General features: G+C 38.7%; 1 protein-coding gene across 3 annotated transcripts in view; it reads right to left on the bottom strand.

Moving 5' to 3' along the window:
• The window catches only part of Rbpj (recombination signal binding protein for immunoglobulin kappa J region), a 69,916-nt gene that overhangs the window by 48,663 nt on the left and 709 nt on the right, over positions 1-20,544 (bottom strand). The window contains exon 1 of one of the 3 annotated variants that reach the window (XM_026785205.1): positions 18,562-18,580. The exons of the other annotated variants lie outside the window; for them this stretch is intronic. The gene's annotated coding sequence lies outside the window, so the exon portion shown is untranslated. Of the gene's footprint in view, positions 1-18,561; positions 18,581-20,544 lie in introns of those variants that run through there. 3 annotated transcript variants of the gene reach the window in all.

The following is a 20,544-nucleotide window of genomic DNA, read 5'->3' as shown; positions in this document are numbered from 1 at the left end:
AGAAACACGAGTACTGGTGGAGGTAGAAACAGGAGAATTCTAGAAGCTCACAAGCCAGTCTAGTGGGGAAAGTGAGCTCTGAGTTCTGTGAAAGACTATCTCAAGAAGTCAGGTGCAGAGAGATAGAGGAGGACATCCTATGTCTACCTCTTGCCTTAATACACATAAATATTGGCAAACATAATCCTTCACACAAACATGAACATGTATGCACACATCACATTTGCATTAAAAAAACACCAGAAGCCCCATATAGAAAGAAACATATAGTTAGTGGAGAAAGCTACAGAAAGCACAGATTTTGAAAGACTGTTGTCCAGTATTAACTGTTTCCAACAGAGAGCATTTTCAAAGAAACTGACTCAAGCAATTCCCAGAGATCTAAGGTATTTTTATCATTACCATAATAATTTTGGTCTTTTACTTCACAGCCCTCTAACCACTTTCCCTACCTAAATATTATGATTTACTGATCTACATAAATGCTAACATTTTACTTTTTAATCAACAGAATGGCAGGACACATTGTGCAAAGAAATATTTAAATAATTTACCTAAGTAACTAAAAATCAGTATATAAAACATGTTACTCCATAAAGGTTCTTTTTTTAAATTTTATTTTATGTGGATGGGTGTGTCTTAGTTTACTACTGCTATCATGAAACACCACTGCTGTGTAACTTTTGTACACTGTAAATATGTATTACTGTCAAGCTATAGGCCAGTCGACTCTTTATTAAGCAACGAGAGTAAAAACCACTTTTAAGAGTATCATTAAGAAGTCGTAAACACAGGAATCAGGGCTGGAGAGACAGTTCGGTAAGTATTTCGTACAAGAAACTAAAAGCTAAGCATGGTGGCATATGCTTGCAATCCTAGTGCTGGAGAAATGGAGATTGGCAGATAGATCCTTGGGGATCGCTGGCCAGACAGTTTAGACTACTTGGCTAGTACCAGGCCAGCGAGAGACACTTCCAAAACAAACAAACAAACAAACAAACAAATTACAGATGTTACCTGAGGAGCAATACTGCATGATTGGGGGGAGGGGGTGTCCTCTCCTTCCCATGAACACAAACCTACATCCCTTAAATCAGCCTTCAAAACAACAAGCGCTTGGTCAACTAACCCAAAACTTCTCCCAACATAACTGAACTCCTCAGTCCACTTACTTCAGAGCCACCTCAACCTAGTAAATATTATTACCCTTGGAACACATGTAAAGCATTAAAATTTTCCTCCTTCTTGACAAAGTTTTAAGAGTTCTTTAACGAGTACTCTTAGAACTGGCCCAACTAGTTATATCAAAGAAATAAAACCTTACCATCTCTCCCCAAAATACAATTCATCTTCATATTATCTCAAAGTCACTGCATTGCTTTTAGGTATCATCAGGAAAGGAGTTTAACTGAACATTTCTTGCTATTTCAACTAGTCTTCAAGATTTAGAATCTTAGTAAATGACTTTTTAAAATTTATTTACTTATTTTTGGTTTTCTGAGAAAGGGTTTCTCTGTAGCTTTGGAACCTGTCCTGGAACTAGCTCTTGTAAATCAGGCTGGCTTTAATCTCCCAGAGATCTGCCTGCCTCAAGTACTGAGACTAAATGGATATCTCAAATTACAATTTTTTTTTAAAGTTTTCCCACGGGAGAAGAAAGTCAAGCACATTGAAAACTAGGTAAAGTAACCTTATTAAAGTAAAATCTCTACCAAAGCTTTTTACGAACAGAGAAGAAGGTTTTGTAATTGTGAACCTTAGTATGGCTGCATGCTGAAAGCCTTCCCACAGCACAACGAAACCTATCTTAATTCTATTGCAAGACACCCTCAGAACACTAAATAGAAGTTGTTATCTGATTAAGCAGAAAATGAAAATAGCACAATGACCGCAATAGGCCTATAATCCTAGCACTCAGGATGCTGAGGCAAGAGCATCCCAAACTCAAACCCCACCCAAGGCTAACAAGAAGACTGCCTAAGGGGGAAGGTTGTTGATGAAAGTAAAGCAGTTGAACAAGAAGCTAAGGAATTTATGAAAGGATGACTAGGGAGGAAGAAAGAATAAATAACCTGGGACTGAAGAAGACTGTTCATCCATTAGGTGAAGGAAGTGGCCTTCCTTCCCCTAGAGCATGATTAAATGTGCACAATTCCAACTGTGGAAGCACATATCTACATCATATTCTCTTACCAAAGAACACTGAGTGGTATGGCTGGGAAATCACCCAACACAAACATGAACTTGAGGAGGTATTTCTTAGAAACAGCAAAAGGAAAGTCATCTGCTTGATGGAAATAGTACTTCAACTTCCCTGGTAAGAGCAGGGAATCAACCACAACAGCACAAACTTAACTGCTTCAAAATTTTTAATTATTCACATAAACTGGCCAGGAAATTAAAGTTAAATGTTACACAAAGGAATCTCTACCCTGCTAGTATTTTCTGGCTAATTATTCTCATTTCTAGTCTACTGCCGTTGTTAAAATTTGATAATGAATGACAAGTAACTCACTGGGAATGCTTTTGTATCTAAAAGTATGGTAAACAAAACAATTCACAAAATTGTACATTTTATAAGGAATTAAAAACCCTTCTGTAGCCGAGCAGTGGTGACGCACACCTTTAATCCTAGCACTCCCAGGCAAAGACAGGTGGATCTTTGTGAGTTCGAGGCCAGCCTGGTCTACGAGAGCTAGTTCCAGGACAGCCAGGGCTGTTACACAGAGAAACCCTGTTTCAACTGCACCCCCCCACACACACCATAATCCTTCTGTAAACCTATCCCACACAACGTAACATAAATGTCAGTCATTGTAATTACTAGGAAAGATAAGACTAATTTTATTTATTTAAAAAGAAAAAAAAGGGAGAAGGTTTTATGGTACAGTTCAATAACAGAGTGCTTGCCTAGCATGTGCAACATCCTGGGTTCGAGACTAACACACCAAAAATTAAATTAAGTTAGACATTTAAGTAATTATAACCTGTATTTTCCTTTATAATCTATTTCCAGAATATGTTCAGCACTGAGTATTTTTACAGTATGAAATCATGTTAAACTGACTTTGCATATAATCTAAGGTTTTCACAAACAATAAACATAGGTGTGCATGTGTTCTAAAGGAAGGGTGGATAAGTATGGCTGCAAAATCTTTTGATCCCAGCACTCTGGAGGCAGAAACACAGATCTTTGTAAATTCAAGGCCAGCCTGGTCTACACGGTAAGTTCCAAACCAGTCAGGACCACACAATGAGGCCGTCTCAAAAACAGATGTATGATTATAAATAAACAGACAGATAATAAATAAAATAAATTCTATGATTCTTTTAACTTTGGAAAATTGTATTCTATTTTACATAAATATAAAAATACATAATAAATGTAAGTAACAGCAACTACTTTGACTAAAAAAAAAAAATTCATGGTGAAACTCCATTCTTTCAATCCCTAAGGTCTAGGAAGTTATATTAGCCATCACAGTGATTTTTCTTTTCAAATAGAAAAACAGCCAGTTCCAAATAACTCAATGTTTATAACTGCTTAGTGGACACAGGTAGTGTTTGTCACCCATAATGCTATATACCACACACAGCAATTGAGTATCACCACTAGATGACAGAAAGAATACCCGCAGAATGTTTTACACATACAATATATGTCTGGAGAGAAAAAAAACAATCATTAAAATAATCAAGAAAAAATGTTCCAAATTCCTTCCAAGGCAAAGAAAGAAAAGAGCAGCATTAAGATGACCAAGGCAGAAACACTCACTTGATTAGTGTCTCCCCCCATCTCCGAAACCACAGGCCCAGCATTCACTGCAGCTGTGGCGAGTTTGTAAGGAGCCTTTCACTGCTCCACAAAGACTTATCACTACCGGGCTCAGCAGTTTTGAAGCCACATCCACAGCTGCTGTCTTATAAAAACAAAGACTTTAAAATGACATGTATAAAACAATTTTAGATACAACTAAAATTAAAAACACTTCAGTAAGCGAGAGAATCAATGGTAGACAGGCATAGTAGCACATAAATCTGTAGCTAGCCTGAACTAACTTAAACACACACACACACACACACACACACACACACCTCTAAACAGCAACAGAAGTCATTAACGATACGTACAGTATCAAACTATGAGAACACTGAATGTCATAGCAATACCTTTAACTTACATGCTATTCGAAGTACTTTCTATAGAAGCTCCTTAGCATGCCATAACCAATAGTTGGTGCCAGAATGTTTCTCATGACTATACACTTATGTTCTTGCCACAAAATGGCCTCTAAAACTCATACTGAAATGCAAAAATAAAAATAAATAAATAAATAAATAAATAAGCAAAGAGAGGTTGGAGCAATGGTTCAGTAGTTAAGGGCATGCACTGCTCCTGCAAAGGACCCAAATTCAGTTCCCAGCATCCATGTCAGATTGCTAACGCTGCCTATAAATCCAGGTCCAGGAAATCCAATACCCTCTTCTGGACTCCTCAGGCATTTGCATTCACATGTACATGTGTGTATATGTGTGCGTGTATCCTCTCTGCACGCACATGTACAAATGATTAAAAATAAATCTAAATAAATAAAACTAATAAAAATAAAACTAACACAAAGACCCACAACTGCACAATATGCAAAAAGTCTTTGGAGCACCGGGTCCCTAAATGGGATGTCTTCATCAAACTCCTTCCCCTCAAGGCTCAGAGACCTATGAAAAAGAAAGACTGGAAAGAGCCAGAAGTGATGGAGGACAAACTAGGGCTATATACGGATGAACTCAAAAAACTGCGGTAGCAGGCACAGCATCTGCACAGGTTCAAGACAGAAGGGGTTCCAGCACTGGGAAGGGGACATAGACATGGGCTCCCACACCTAACCAAGAGGCTATCTACAACTAATACCCACAGGAAAAGGAAAAAGCAGTTTTCTCAAGTGGGCATTAGCTACACCTCAGGACAGGTCTCATGCTGGCCAACATAAGAACTCAATGGTATTTTGGGGGGCATTTTATTCCATGTTTGTTTTTTGTTTCATTTCACTTCTTGTTTTGACTTTTTTCTTATCAATGTTTTGCTCATTTTGATTTTCATTTGGGGGGTGTTTCTTATTTTTTTGTTTTAGATTTGCTTTAAAGAGAGAAAGAGCATAAGGTTGGGTAGGTAGGGATGTGGGGAGGATCTGGAAAAGACTTGGGAAGAGAAAAACACAAAAAGTATAATATGAAAAAAGTCAATAAAGTTTACAAAATGAAAACAGCTACATTAAAAAAAATCAGAATTTTTCATTTTATATATTAGAAATTATATTATAGAATTTAGCGAGTCACCAGGTGATGGTGGTTGTGGTGATGCACACCTTTTAATTCCAGCACTCTGGATGCAGAGGCAGGTAGATCTCTCTGTGACTTCAAGGCCAGCCTGACCTACAGAGCAAGTTCCAGCATAGGCTCCAAAGCTACACAGAGAAACCTCGTCTCGGAAAACAAAAAACAACAACAAAAAAAGATTTTAGCAGGTCAAACTAAGAATGGAGTCCTAATTTCTAAATAAAACAATAAGAATGTGTTAAATGTACAAGACACAAAAATTTTTTAAATCTTTTAAAAAAGAAATGAAAAATAAGTAACTAAACCCCACAAGGTACAGGCAAGATAGCTCAGTGGGTGAGGACACTTGCTACCAAACCTGAGTCCAAGCCCCAGAACCCACATGGAAGAAGGAATCTCAATTTCTCAAAAATCAATCTCTCAATATCCCTGCCCCTAACTGACCCAAGACTCCAAGGACAAGAAACAAGTTAAACCAGATAGGAGAACATGACTGCTACTCAAGTCCACCACGGGAGGAGAACTGGTGAACTGGGGATTTCTGGAGGAGTGGTGGGAACCAGGGAGAGGGTGGGGTGCAAAGAACAGCAGCATAAGTAGACACGGTAAAGACTATTTCAGCAAAAAGGTAAAAACTGGGATGGAGAAAGCAGGAAGGAGCTGCTGAGACCAATGTCTTAGCCTAGACAAGGTGGACAAGGCTTCTAGGGCACAAAATCCACTTATCCTTGGAGCCCTCCAAGAGTCTGCAAACTGCAGCATGTATCACCTCTTCTTGAGGATCTGCTGAAGCAGGCAGTAGACCCTCAAGTTTCTGGTACAAGAAGTATAGGGTAAAATTCAAAGTTTGCATTTCTGTCAGGTTTCTAAATGACTCTGACCTAGAAATGCTGTATACCTGATTATCCCCTTAAAAAGTTAGATCCTGGGGTGCAGAGATGGTCTAGTGGCTCAGAGCAGTTTTGCTCTTCCAGAGGACCCAGGTTCAATTCCCAGCACCCACATGGCAGCTCCAATTCCAGGGGATCCAATCAATACCCTCACACAGACATACATTTGGGCAAACCATCAATGCATATAAAATAAAAAAGAAGTTAGCTCCTACACCCTTTAATACCTATCTAAATAAACCAAACAATCAATCAATAAATGTCTCCCCAAACAGTTTAAAGGGATAGATTTCTTTAATTGTGAAAAGGCATGGGGGCAGTGAGTAAAGAATGCTTTCATAATCCTAGGATAAAGGAGATAAAACACAAAACTCCTGACTACATAAAAAAAAATCTTACAAAAATAAAATCAATTAAGTAAAAGGCTAAAAGAAAGCAGCCAGGTAAAGGTACACACCTTTAATCAGGAGGCAGAGGGAGGAGGATCTGAGTTCAAGGCCATCCTGGTCTAGAGTTAAGGGCAGCCAAGGCAATACAGAAAAACTTTCTAGAAAAACAGTTACACTTGGAAAAAGAAAAGTTCTCAAACAAATTGAGAAAAAAAAGACTTCAAAAGAAAAATACATTTATAAATGCAATTCATAAATAAAATGTAAATGGACATTAAATCCCTTAAAAAAATATCCATGCTTTTCATTTCCATGCATGCACAGATGTATCAGTGAAAAGAAATAAAATAGCTAGAAAGTAACTCCAAGCAGCCATTAAGAATGATAGGAAACCACACCTCTCAGAGAGCCAAAAGCAACACAGAATACTGTTTAATGACCCAAGTGGAAGAAAAATGTGCTGCCTAATTAATACTCTCGAACTGAAGAAACAGAAGCAAGGACCAACAGAACACATAATTTGAGAAGATAACCTATGCAAGTCAATACATGCCACAGACATCTAGAAAACTACTTCAAACTGTAAACAAGGGCCATCTACAGGGCAGAGACAAGGAAAACCTTCCTTGGCTCTACAATTGCCATTCATTTTTTACGTATTACTTGGGGTGGGGAAAGACTTAAATTTATTTTAAATTTGAAAGGATATATATATATATATATATATTAAAATGTTACTTGTGTTTAACTTAAGATTATGAATTTTTCTTTTTATATTTTATTAGTTTTGCAGTATTATAAATACCAGATGTGTCGAATTTATTCAACACATACAAGTTTACTCAAACCTCTAAGTCAAAAAACACTCAGACACAGTGGCTCACATTGTAACCACAGCAATGCGGAAAAATGCCAGTTCGAAACCACCCCTAGTGCAACCCATTAGCTTCAGGTCAGCCTGAGCTAAAGGATCCTGTCTCGAAATAATAATAAAAAAGTAAGAATAATTATAAAACCTATAACTTGACACTAGACATGTCAAGAAAAATAATTTCTAAGTTGGAAAGAAAGTTATCCCACCTACATTTAGCATACCGTCTCTGAGGGTTGGGACTTAACACTGTGTAGAGAAACAACTTTATATATTTCACGACTTGGTTTGTAGTTAATACACAGATCTGATACCTTTTTATTTTTTTAAAGATTTGTTTGTTATATGTGCAGTGTTCTACCTGCACACCAGAAGAAGGCACCAGATCTCACTATAGATGGTTGTGAGCTACCATGTGGTTGCTGGGAATTGAACTCAGGACCTCTGGAAGAGCAGCCAGTGCTCTTAACCTCTGAGCCATCTCTCTAGCCGCTCCCCCCATACCTTTTTAAACACTCAAAACAAAACTTCAGAATGAAAATAGCAGTCACATAATTTTGCCATCTCTCACCATACAAGGCAACAACTAGATGGCCAAGCCAAAATTCATGAACACAGTCTACAACAAAACTAGGTTAAAAAGTATAACCCCCAAAATGCTAAAAGAGGAAAAGCTGTCCATAGCCAGACTTGAAATAACTTGGGGTGACAGTAGGAATGGCGGAGGTAGTTAAGAAAGTGACAGTTAACTAACTGCAGGATGAGGCAAACCTCATTAATAAGGCAGCTGTAGTAGTGAGGAAAAAAATATTCTTATTCTTACAAAAGTAAGAGACACCTGAAGACTACAACAAGATTTGGTCATCAACAAAAAAAGGAAAAATGAAAATAGAAGGAAGTTACACATAGAGACAGCAGATAATGCTTCCCAGGGAGCAGTCCCACAAGGGAACAGTCAGGACAACAATACTATTATGAGGTATGCAGCTTACTAGATGGTAGACACGGATACATAAAGTGTATACAAGAAACTTGTTTTGCAGAGCAAACAACAGGAGTTTTAGAAATACAGATCTAACACCAAAAGCAATAAGACACAAAGTAACAAAGCAAAGAGGGAACAAGGAAAATTAATAATATTTTTGAAAATAGAGGAGTACCAAAGGAAAGATTATATACAAATGGTAGGGTTTTCTGCAGTGAGTCAAGGATATAAAAACTAACCAACACCCCCCCCCCAGAACTGCTGACACATATACACACACACCACACACAAAATAAAAACTGGATTTTAACACTTATCAAGTAAGGGGTATAAAGAGGAGACCATGATGTCACAAGGTACCATAAAGAGGAGGCAGCAGTTGCTTCCTCTCAGATAAGGGGATGAAAAGATGGACATAGGCAGTTCCATAGGGCCAGCCTCTTGCTGCAGGCCCTTCAGAGTGTGTTCGGTCCTCGCAAGAACTGTGTTTTTCCTCCATTTCTCAAGTGTAGAAACCTTAGTCACAAAGCAAGTCAGTCATTCTTACCCAAGACCACCCTCTATCTATACACAATAGTTACAAGTCCAGAAACTGATCTATCTGCAGAAAATGAGTTATTTGGGAGTTTGGGAGAAGGGGTGGATCTGAAAACAAAATAGGAGAGCATTAGCTAATAACAGGATGTCAAGAATGCTTAACACTTATCTTAAATTTTTTAATAGAAAATTTAAAGATCAACTCTGTTACTTCAGAACTTTTTTATTATAAACACTAATATAAACTTCAAATGCATTTCTAGAAAGGTTAATTTTATAGCAATCTAATAGAAAATAATATCGCCCTTCCTTAAAGTTTTCTACCACATTTACTTAAACCCGGAACTGCCTTGTCCCTCGTAGCAGCATGAAAACATTCAAGTGGAAAAGCAAATACAAAGCCAGTCAGTACAGGGTGGGGAAGCGCAACCCAAATGTAGAAGCAAAGCAGAGGGTGAAGTTAAACAAGTCTGACCTTAAACTTCCATGAGACAGAGATACAACCTGTACTTAAGGACTAACTTTATTTGAAGACTCTTCAACAAGTCTCTGATCCTTTTATTATTATTACTGTATTGCATTGTATGGGTGTGTTGCCAGTAGGTACATCTGTACATCACTTGTTCCTGCTGCAAATGAAGGTCAGAAGAGGGCAAGCATCCCTGGAACTGGATTTAAAGATGTTTGTGAGCCACCTGTAGATGCTGGAAATCAAACCCTGGTCCAAAGCAGTAACAAGTGCTCTTAATAACTGAGCCATCTCTCCAGTCCCCCAACCCCATCTTTTTTAATATTGCTGGCTATCTTTTTGATGTGAGATTCTCCTCTATATGCTGTGAATATCATTGGTTAATAAAAGAACTGCCTTGGCCTGTTGATAGGGCAGAACTTAGGTGGGGGGGGGACACGACGGACACACGACATGGACTAACTGAATGCTGGGAGAAGGAGAAAGCCATGGAGCTGCCACCGCAGACATGCTGAAACTTTGCTGGTAGGCCACGATCTCGTGGTGACACACAGATTAATGGAGATGAACAAAATAAAGATATAAGTTAGCCAATAAGAAGTTAGAGCTAATGGGCCAAGCAGTGGTTTAAATAATATGGTTTCTGTGTGATTATTTCGGGGCTCAACGGTCAGGAACTAACGGCCTCCTCCAACATCTGTTGACATAATGTTAGCATTTGCATTTATAAAAAAATTAAGAATACTCACAAATATTAACAATAGTTATTTCTTGCTATAAAACTATAATGGCTCTCTTTATAAGATACATTTATATAATTTTTTAAATTTTTGCAATGTTTTTGCAATCAGAAAATGAATCAAGTACATACTGATGTGACATTAATCCTTAAGAAAAACATCCATGGCTAGGAATGTAGCCTGTAGAATGCTTGCCTCAGAGGCACAAGGCCAGGTGTTTGAAAGGAAGGAAAAGGTTCTGCAACACAAAGTAACTATGGAAAAAGCCAAGGCACAACTATGAAATAAATCTAGGTTTAAAAATCAGCCAGGTAGTGGTGGGCAGTGGTGGTGCACGCCTTTAATCAGAGGCAGAAGGATCTGAGTTCCAGGCCAGTCTGGTCTACAGTGAGTTCTTACTGACTTTAACAACTACCTAATTTTCCAACTGACAATTTCCAGGAGATAAGACTGAGAAACTTTAGGTATAAAATTGAGAAACCATAGATTTAAATAAATGACATGCCACTAAACTCTGTGTGCAAAATGTACAATGAATATAACAGATAAGGCTAGGGTAGAATGAATTGCCAATATTCATGAAATAAATAACCCCTGAAGGTTTGATTGTTTAAAAAAATTACGCCAGTGAAATAGCAATCTATTTAATCAAATAAAGGCATTCATTATTAAGCTGTAAGTGAATAAGAAAATCTTATCACCACTCTTTGAAAGTCAAAATGAATTTATTTCACTTCCTTGACATCTGCATAAGCAGAAATGACAGACACAAAAGATTTAATAACTCTGTAATTAAGAGTATTGCTTATAGACTTGATGATGAGTATGTAGTCGTTAAATGGTAGTGAGGAGGGAAGTGAGGCAGGGGTAACTATGTCCTCAGTAGGTAAGAAGGTATGCAGTAAGGAGACAATGCCCCTCCTAGGAGGCTGCCTATTCAGTAAGAAATAGACAATGCATTGTAAGTATTATCAAGAATAAAACATCTCTTGAATATGGTGATTAGTGCCTGCAAATTGCTACTGGGCAAACTAAGTAAGGCAGGAGGAAAAGCAAAAGACTACACTACAGTTGCAACTCAAAGCCAGCCAAAGCTACATAGTAAATTCTGTCTCAATACAAACAGAAGGTATAGAGGTAAAGGACTGTAATCCCAGTAAGTGGGAGGCTGAGGAAGGACTGCAGTGAATTTGAGGCAGCCTGAGCTAAAAATCAATTCAAGACCAACTTGGACTACACATTGAGACCCTGTTTCAAAAAGAAAACATGAAATAGGATGGCAGCAAAGGAGAAAGACCTGACAGCTGGCAGTGGCACTCCACTGAGCCTGGGGGCTAGAGACCTTGCTTGCATTCTTGGTCTACACAAAGAAAGAGCTGGAGACAGTAACAGATGGCCCGGTGGCATAAATAACTAGAAAAGAATGAAAGCAACACAAGCATATGCCCCCCCCCAAAAAAAACCACCAAACAAGAAAGATCTCAGTCACTGAACCTCTGTCTAACCACCTGTGAACTATCTAACTGTCTATGACTATTAAAAGGAGTGAGGATTTTAGAACCTGAAATTAGTACGGTCTTTAGCAGCTCTTAAGCTCCCTGAATCTAATGGATTCGATATACAATGTATACTGCCCAGGACACAGCTACCATCAAATGGCATATTGCTGAGCAACACAGAGACTACTAGAACAGTAATGAGAATTCAGAACTGGTGAGTCAAAAAAAAAAAAAACAGGACAGACTACACTTCACCATCTGTCAAAAAATCCTCTAAGAAACACACTGCCACACTCTCCTCTAAAGAAATCCTAATGTTGTTTTACCAACAAAAAAAAATTCTCCTACAATAAGACTGTATCTACGGGATATAGTCTAACACTGTTTAGTTTTCTAATTTTTAACACTCTGGATTTTCTATGTGATATTTTCGTAGTCTTCAAAAATAGAGTACAGAAATGCAGAATGGTGAATCTAATCTAAGAGTCAATTTCTATATGAATCATATTAGTAGAAAATCCACTCTATGAAGAATGCCCGATTTATCACTTAAAACAAACGCCACCTAGTGGCAAGCGCTACATATTATTAAATCCTTTTCAGGCACAGTCACTCATCCAGCAAGTAGTAATCTGGGAGATAGTCTATTAATTATTACAAATAAAATGGCTTTAAGAGTTCACAGAAAGAGTAGACAGATGTAACTCACACAAATCAACATCTTTAGAGCAGGGTTAACTGTCACAGCAAAAATATGCATACGTATTCTGATATCAATTAAATAAACTTTTATATATAGGTTCTCTTAAATGTATTCACTTCATTCACTCTTCCATTATGTCAACATATGTCTTAATCATGTAGATTTTTTTCCTCCCTTCTTTTTCATATCCCCCTTTTTTTTTTTTTTTTTTTTTTTTTTTTTTTTTTTTTTTTTTGGTTTTTCGAGACAGGGTTTCTCTGTGGCTTTGAAGCCTGTCCTGGAACTAGCTCTGTAGACCAGGCTGGTCTCGAACTCACAAAGATCCGCCTGCCTCTGCCTCCCGAGTGCTGGGATTAAAGGCGTGCGCCACCATATCCCCTTTTCATTACCTGAAAATTCCACAGTACAAAGGCGGGGGATAGTGAACCATTTCTTTCCACCACCCCCTAAAGGATACTTCATCGTTTATTATAAAGCAAAATCCGTGCACAGATATCACAAGAAAAGCATGGGGAATCTGAAATTGGTCACCAGCTGCTGCATCCACTGCTCATTCCCAGTCTGATAGGGACTTATTTCTTAAACATCTACTACTTCCAAAACTGAGAAAGGTTATTTTATATCCCTTACTGTATTCAATCCTCCAATCAACACCATGAGAACTGAAGTTAACTAACATGCTCACTACCAAAGATCTACTTTAGTGACAGCACAATGACTCTACAGTTCCCAATACTACACTCGCTCACAAAAAGCTGTTTTGACTTTCCATTCCTAGGCCTATCCCCAAAATGGACCTCTATTTTGTTTCTCTTATGATTACCACCAATTTCAATCTATTTTACAACAAACCCTGGATCAACTAAAACCTGCTGGTATTCTATGCATCCCTGACTCAGTTTGATTAAGTTTCTCCAGAGAGCCCTAAACCACATTTCTGGCTTAACTAAAACTTCCCTTTACCACCCATCTTTATATAAACACTCCTTCAATTGAACATAATCAAGGATACCAGTGTGCCTACCAACACTATACATGTGTCTCAGCACTCACCACAATTTCTCTTTAACTTTAGTTATCTGAACACTTCCCACTAAATCATGTCCAATACAGCACACTGGATACTTTTAAGAGACTGCCACAGTGGAGTTCTTTACCAAGGAGTGCTCAACAACTGTCTCTTTACTACATATTGTTAATGAAATATTCTAAGGGAGAACAACCTCATTTCCATGAAGTTACCCTTCATGTCTTGGGACCTCTGCGCTTCTGCTTACTCCAATTGGTGGAAGGGTTAGGAAGAGAATTAACTGGTTTGGGGCATGGGAACTATTCTCACATTAGAACCAAAAGTATGATTTGAACAAGTACACCTGCAGATGAACTTTTACAGAAAAGGGGGAAATACTTTGTTCCAATGCAAACCAGTCTAATATTAGTATGTCCTAGAATCCTGAATAAATTAAGGTGTGTCCAAAGCAAAGCTGTTTATAATTTACAAGCCCCTGCAACACTGATTCTCTACTTCATAATGCAGCCTATTCTATTACGTTCTCTAACACAAAGTAACACTTTGACAGGACACTTTTATGAGAAACTATTCTAACAATTCAGAGTATCATCAAACTAAGAGTGCAAATTAGCTCTAGTGGCAACTAAATATACTAAAGGAAATAGGAATCATGGCAGAGGGATTTTCTAGTGTATTCTCTCACATCCATCAGATGCAGGCAGCACGTTCAGTTCAAGTCTTTGTAACTTATGATGCCTAAAAAATGGTTTCTGTCTTTCCTTATATAAGCCTAAAACAGTTTAACTGTCCCCAATAATGCCAGAGACCTCATCAATCTGACTCAACAGATGCTGTGTGTACCTCTGTGCATTTTCTCAACCCAACAAATATGCAAATATTTATACAGGTGAGGCAGTGGTGGCATACGCCTTTAATTGAAGCACTCAGGAAGAAGACACAGGGGGTCCTCTGTGAGTTCGAGGGCAGCCTGGTCTACACACTGAGTTCCAGGACAGTCAGAGTTATTACATGGAGAAACCCTGTCTCAAAAAACCAAAACAAACAAGCAAAAAATATTTATACAGATAGACAATTACCATCACTTATACTTCCTCCACCCCCATAAATCTGTTGTGTATGTTTGAAAAACACATTAAGACTATCATTTCATTCACTAAAGCAGCAGCAGGCCTAATGAGGCATAAGCAACATGATGTAATGTCAGATTGTAAGAGGCATCCAAAATGCCAACAGTGTCTGAAAGATAGCAGCAGCTGGGCAGTCAACATTCCTCTATTATTGTGGCTGTCCAAGCAGATCCATGAGCAGCAAGAAGTAAACCCCAAAGTTGGGAATGACTCAATGACAACATCCCTGGTGAATCAGTAATTTACCAAATGTGCCTGCTCAAAATGTCAAAGCACGTATCTCAAGGGCTGCGGTCCTATGTACTAAACACACTGTTGCCTTCCTAAAACATGACCCACAAACCACAGGATGCAATAGAAAAGTGTATCTTGAGCCTTGTCCATGAGAGGTTACCAAGGGAACTGACAGTAAAATAGCTCTATATTTTACTATTTACAAATCACTCACACCTTGTTTTATTGGACCTCTATAATTTCACATGTAACATCGTCACAATGTGCCTGGCAGATACATACAATGAAAGCATTACTCCCTACTTTATAAAGACAGAATCTGATGAAGAAACTATAAGTAACCAGTAAATAATCCTTCCTAAAAATGGGTTTTGCTGTAAATCATTAATTTGATTCCTTGCATGGATCAAAAACAAAGCAGTATACAATCCCCTAAGCTTTCGTGGACATTTTTATGCATCTGAGAAGTAATTGAAACACTTAAAAATAATGAAACCAGCTAGACAGGGTGGCGACATATACATAATCCCATGGATTATGATGGTTTTTGTTTGTTTGTTTTCAAGTCAGGGCTTTCTCTGTTACAGTCCTGGGTATAAACCAGGCTGGCCTCAAACTCACAGAGATCGAATATTGTGACTGTGTGTGTTCTATGTGGATACATGTGTGGAGGCCTGAGGACATCTGGTGTCATTCTTCAGTCACTGACCATTTTCTTTTTCTTTCTTTTTTGGAGACAAGGTCTCTCTCTCTCTGGGGCCTGGAACTCACCAAGGAGGTTAGGATGACCTAGTGGGGAGCCCTACTACGGGCTCCAAAGATCCACTGTCTCAACCTCCCCAGACTTGGGATGCCAACATTTGGGACTCAAATTCACACCCTAAGCACTAAAACCTAAGCTATCTCTCCCAGCCAAAAATCTTGTCTTTAAATAAATAAATAACCTAAATAACCTATTGAGAGATCTACTTGATAACAAACCATATAAAAACACAATGTGAAATTTATATTTGTCATTCTTGGACAATTTACAGCAGTGTACAATGTCCCAATGTCCTTCCATAAACCTCACTATATTTTCTGGATTTTGTTTTGTTTTGTTTTTTCGAGACACGGTTTCTCTGTAGCTTTGGGGCCTATCCTGAAACTAGCTCTTGTAGACCAGGCTGACCTCAAACTCACAGAGCTCCGCCTGCCTCTGCCTCTCCAGTGCTGATTAAAAGCCTGCACCACCACTGCCCAGTTCCTCGCTATGTTTTCTCATACTATGTGACAGCCCAAGGCTAAAAATTCCTTTAGGTTAATCATCAACAGTTTCTTAACAGAATTATAAATAAGAGATATATAAGTATCTTTATTACATGGGAAATTTATATATACTAACTTTAGATTATATAGTCACAGTATATTCATGTTTCAAAGTAATGTAAGTCTTCTGTTTGAAATTTTTTTCAACTACTCCCTATCAAGTCCTGAGATATATAAATGATTAAGAAAAAAATGGTATCTGTCACCAAGTAACTAACAGTATTTGAATATAATTACACTACAATTTAGTAACATACTTCCAAATGAATTACATCCATCTTTTAATAACACAGCAGGAACTTAGCCCAATATCTTCATTAGACTAGTCTCTTGACCTCAGTCTCAAAGAATAACCTATTTTTCAAGTTTAGGGAGGCATTAAACTGTTGAGCTTATGCAGGAACACTCCAAGTTCTTAAATATGAGCTTTGAAGATGAAAAAGGCATCTATGAAGTAAATAGCTATGGAGAACCTGCTATGAAACACTAGCAAAGATTTAAGTATATACCTTGAATTCTATAAATGCTTTCAACTACTATCTCACTTAACCTTCACAACCCTCTGAATTAGGAATAATTACCTTGCAACTGATGGACGAGGAAAGAATAGGCCAGATTCTATTACAGAGATTTAAGGGAAAAGAAAAACAGAACTGGAACCCAACACAGACAGAAAGAGCAAAGCTTAAAAGTGACCTCAAAGTCTGCTGCTTCTCCTAGTGAAGGCTGTAGGGGGAGCTATTGAAAGCTTTTTAAACTAGAGTGATTGATTTACTGTTCAGAAACACTGCTCTGGCCATGGGGAAGCTAGAGAATCTAGAGGTAAATCTAGAAGGGGAAGGAGGCCTGTGGTAAAAAATAGGTGAAGTGATGTCAGCATGCATTGTGGCATTAAGGACAAGACAGAGTAAAGGGGTTGTTTAGGCTGTAAAACTATCAGTTCTTAGTAATTAGAAAGAAGGAATGTGCACAAATGTAATCCCAGTGCTGGGGAGGTTTAGGCAGGAATATCTTAACCACCAGGCCAGCCTGGGCTGAATGGTGCAACCTTCTCTCACTGGTTCAGAAGTAAAGGTTTTTAGCTTACTAAAAACAGTCCACTCTTAAGTGGAAGCCTAACTTTGCTAGGGGGACCAGATGACACCTGACTGACAAAAGGAGCTATCAAAAGGAGCAAGGGGTTTCATCAGTAGGTAGCAAGTACAAAAAAAGTAACAAACCTTCCCTAAAACCAAGAGTCAAGTCTAAACTTATGTCCTAGTGGTTAGAAAATATTCTTTTGAAAGCATATGACAAAGCATCAAAAAAATGTAGGCCAAATATAAAAGTTGTCATTACTATTAACAGACCTGGCTAAGAGTACAGGGAAAACATTCTTTACTATCTTTTAAAAAGTATTACTACATGCAGAAATCAAAAAAGGCATCCCATGATTTTACAATGTGCCATTACACTTTGGTTTAATAGAGCTTCAATCTCTTACACAAGCTTATTTTGCTTGACCCTCTCCCTCTAAATTTATAAGAAAGATCTATCTTTTATACAAACTATAATACATGGTTGGGTTTTCTTTTCATTCTACTGTCACTCCTATAACTTGCCAAGAACTTAGTCCATAACCTCCTACTTGACTTCCTATAAAATATGACCTACTTCACATCAGCTCATTTCAATAACAGTTCCTAGATCTTAAGCACACTGTTCATCCAAGGGGGTTCTGAAAACCCCAGGGTGCATCTCTGCAGATGTGGCAAGTTATTCCATTCCCATTCTACAGAGTTAGGAAACTGGCAGAGGAAACAGAATAACTTGGAAATAATCACAAAGCCAGATGCCAAAAATAACAACTTTTAGTCAATCCATGAGAAAATACTGCCCCTAGCTGAAATAACATGAATGTAGTATTGGGAGAAAGCAAAATGCAAAATAATGCTTTCAAGCCAAGTCTTATTTCTAAAAATGAAGTGAACCTCAGAATTAAAACATTTAAGAACTTTAAAACAATCATTTTCTTCTAATGCCTTACCCATCTATGATACCAAAAGTTATCTAATGAATTACATCTGGCAATAGCAGTATACCCTTTGTTTTTTATCTTATCCATTTAAGAAATAGGAGAAATCTGTGAGTATATGACAAGAAGTGATTTTTACATAAATTTAACTGTGACTGCTCTAGAAGTGTGCAATCAATCTAAAATACTACAAACCAGTCTCAGTTTCCCCACAAACATTGGGGATAATAAATTTAAAGCTAAAATTGTCAATTCTCAGAAAGTTTTCCGGCTACAGTCCATCCCATAAATGTCTAAATATACTGCTGTCTAATTAAGGTGCTGTTTTTTATTTCATTAAAATTCTTAAATGATCACTTCTCTCTGCCTTTTGGCTAAGATAAAGTTTCCCATGTTTAGAAACAACACAACTCAATTGTAAAACTCACTTTATGGTGTCTTTATGTGATCATTCTTTTTCTGAGACAGGGTTTCTCTGGAGCCTGGAGTCTGTCCTGAAACTAGCTCTTGTAGACCAGGCTGTATGTGATCATTCTTAAATGCACAAATCAGAGCAAACTACATTCCATTATTACACACTATTTACACTGTGCTTTAGGTCAGAACCAGTGTGTGCCTGATTTTAACTTCCAGAGTTATGCACTAAATAGGAGACAAATGAAAATTCTCACAAGAAAACTCATAAAAAAAAAAGATTTCCCCTGAAAAAAGAAATCAGCCTACTAATTCTAATCACCACGTGTTTAAAAAGTGCCAACATTTCCCAAAGTGCCAACATTCCTTAGACCTCATCTTCTACAAACTCATCAACAGCCCTTTGTGTACAACTTTAAAGAGATGAAGCTTCCAATGACTCTATCTATGGGCAAAGTATCCTCTAAAAGTAGTGATCCAACTAGCAGAAAAAAAAATCCTGAACAATACATTCAGTATTAACAACCCTGTTACATTAATCTTAGCACAATAATTCAGGCCATTAGTATACCTACACCACACCCCCTAGTCATCACCCCAAGCTTTTAACATCACCATAACAATAAGAGCTGAAAACAACTTAAAGCTGCAACAGAAGATAACCAAACTAAAAGCTATCACTGTCTTTTGACTGTCAGTAATTAATGTATTCCACAAAGATCCTAAAAGCAGTCAGTATTCATCAAATCAAAACTGCCCTCTGCTCTCCCGCACCTGATCCCAAGGTGCCACACATTCAAAAGTAAAAAAAAAATCACGAACTGCAAATTCAAACAATCATAAATGGTAAACTCTAATTTAAATTAAGAAGCAAACCATTTACCAAAAGAGAGATGTCTCTTCCTTAGAAAACAATTAAACTGTAGATCCAGATTCCCGGGGTGGTGGGTGAGATACAATTCTCCACCCCAACATTTACAAGTTTTCAACATCAAAATTCACTCACCTCCTACTCACACCAAATGAATATCCATTGTGAATATTTGAACTATTCTCGAACACCAACAGGAGAAGAAGAAAAAAAGGAATACCTTTGCGCCTACTTCTAACAGTCTTACAATATACCCTTCATCAATCCTCGGGTAACCCAAGTGCAACGCTACTACGGATGCCCTAGGCCTGAGCCAGCAGAAGCAATAATGAAAGGCAATAACCATCAAGAATCTAGCTCTTTTTCCAGCACTACTGCTACCAAGCAAAACAATCACGAGTCCAGAAAGATGGCAAAGAAAATCTGAGTCGTTTAAATCCCAGGAGAACGGCGCACGGGGGAGAGGGGGAGGGAGCGTGGGGGTGGTGTTGGGGTGATCCCGAAAGAAAGGGGTGCGAAGCAAAGGAGGGGCGCGGAGGAACAAACTTAAGTTATTCCCCAAGCATCTACCAGACTCCAACAACAAAAGCAAACCGTAGAGTCTGTGCGCACTTCGAAGCACCAGATGGAGTCCCCGGGGCTGAGACAGTTCAACAGACACAGTGGGCAGTGGATAAATCAAGCAAGCAGTGACGCGAGAGGAAGGGGATGCTAGGCGAATGAGCCACTAGATAGGGGAGACAAAGCCTCTGGGGGTGACTAAGGACCAAACAGAAAAAGGTGAGAAGGGATACAGGAGAAAGACAATGGAAGAAAGAGGGGCAGGAATCTGGTGCCTGGGCTGTGGCAGGTCACCCGGCTACGGAGGAGAGGGAGACAACAAAGGGGCACGGGAGGAAGGACAGTGAAGTGGAGATGCAGACGGGATGCGGGGCGCGCTGCGGCTCCCACAGAGGGCCTAAGGCGGCGAAACAAAGGGCCGGGGGCAGAGTCGCGGGGGGCAGCGCGCGGAGACAAAGCGCCCGGGCTCCGGGGACAGCGGCGGAGCGGACAGGCGACGCGGGCCGCCGGGAACAAAGCTGCGTTGGCTCCCCGACCAGGCCCGCCGAGGGGGCGCGCGGCGGGC

This window comes from Microtus ochrogaster, linkage group LG1 (assembly GCF_000317375.1).
Source record: "Microtus ochrogaster isolate Prairie Vole_2 linkage group LG1, MicOch1.0, whole genome shotgun sequence".
In the NCBI taxonomy this organism is placed as follows: domain Eukaryota; kingdom Metazoa; phylum Chordata; class Mammalia; order Rodentia; family Cricetidae; genus Microtus; species Microtus ochrogaster.
Note: the sequence above shows the minus strand (reverse complement) of the source record. Positions and strands in the feature narration are given on the sequence as shown.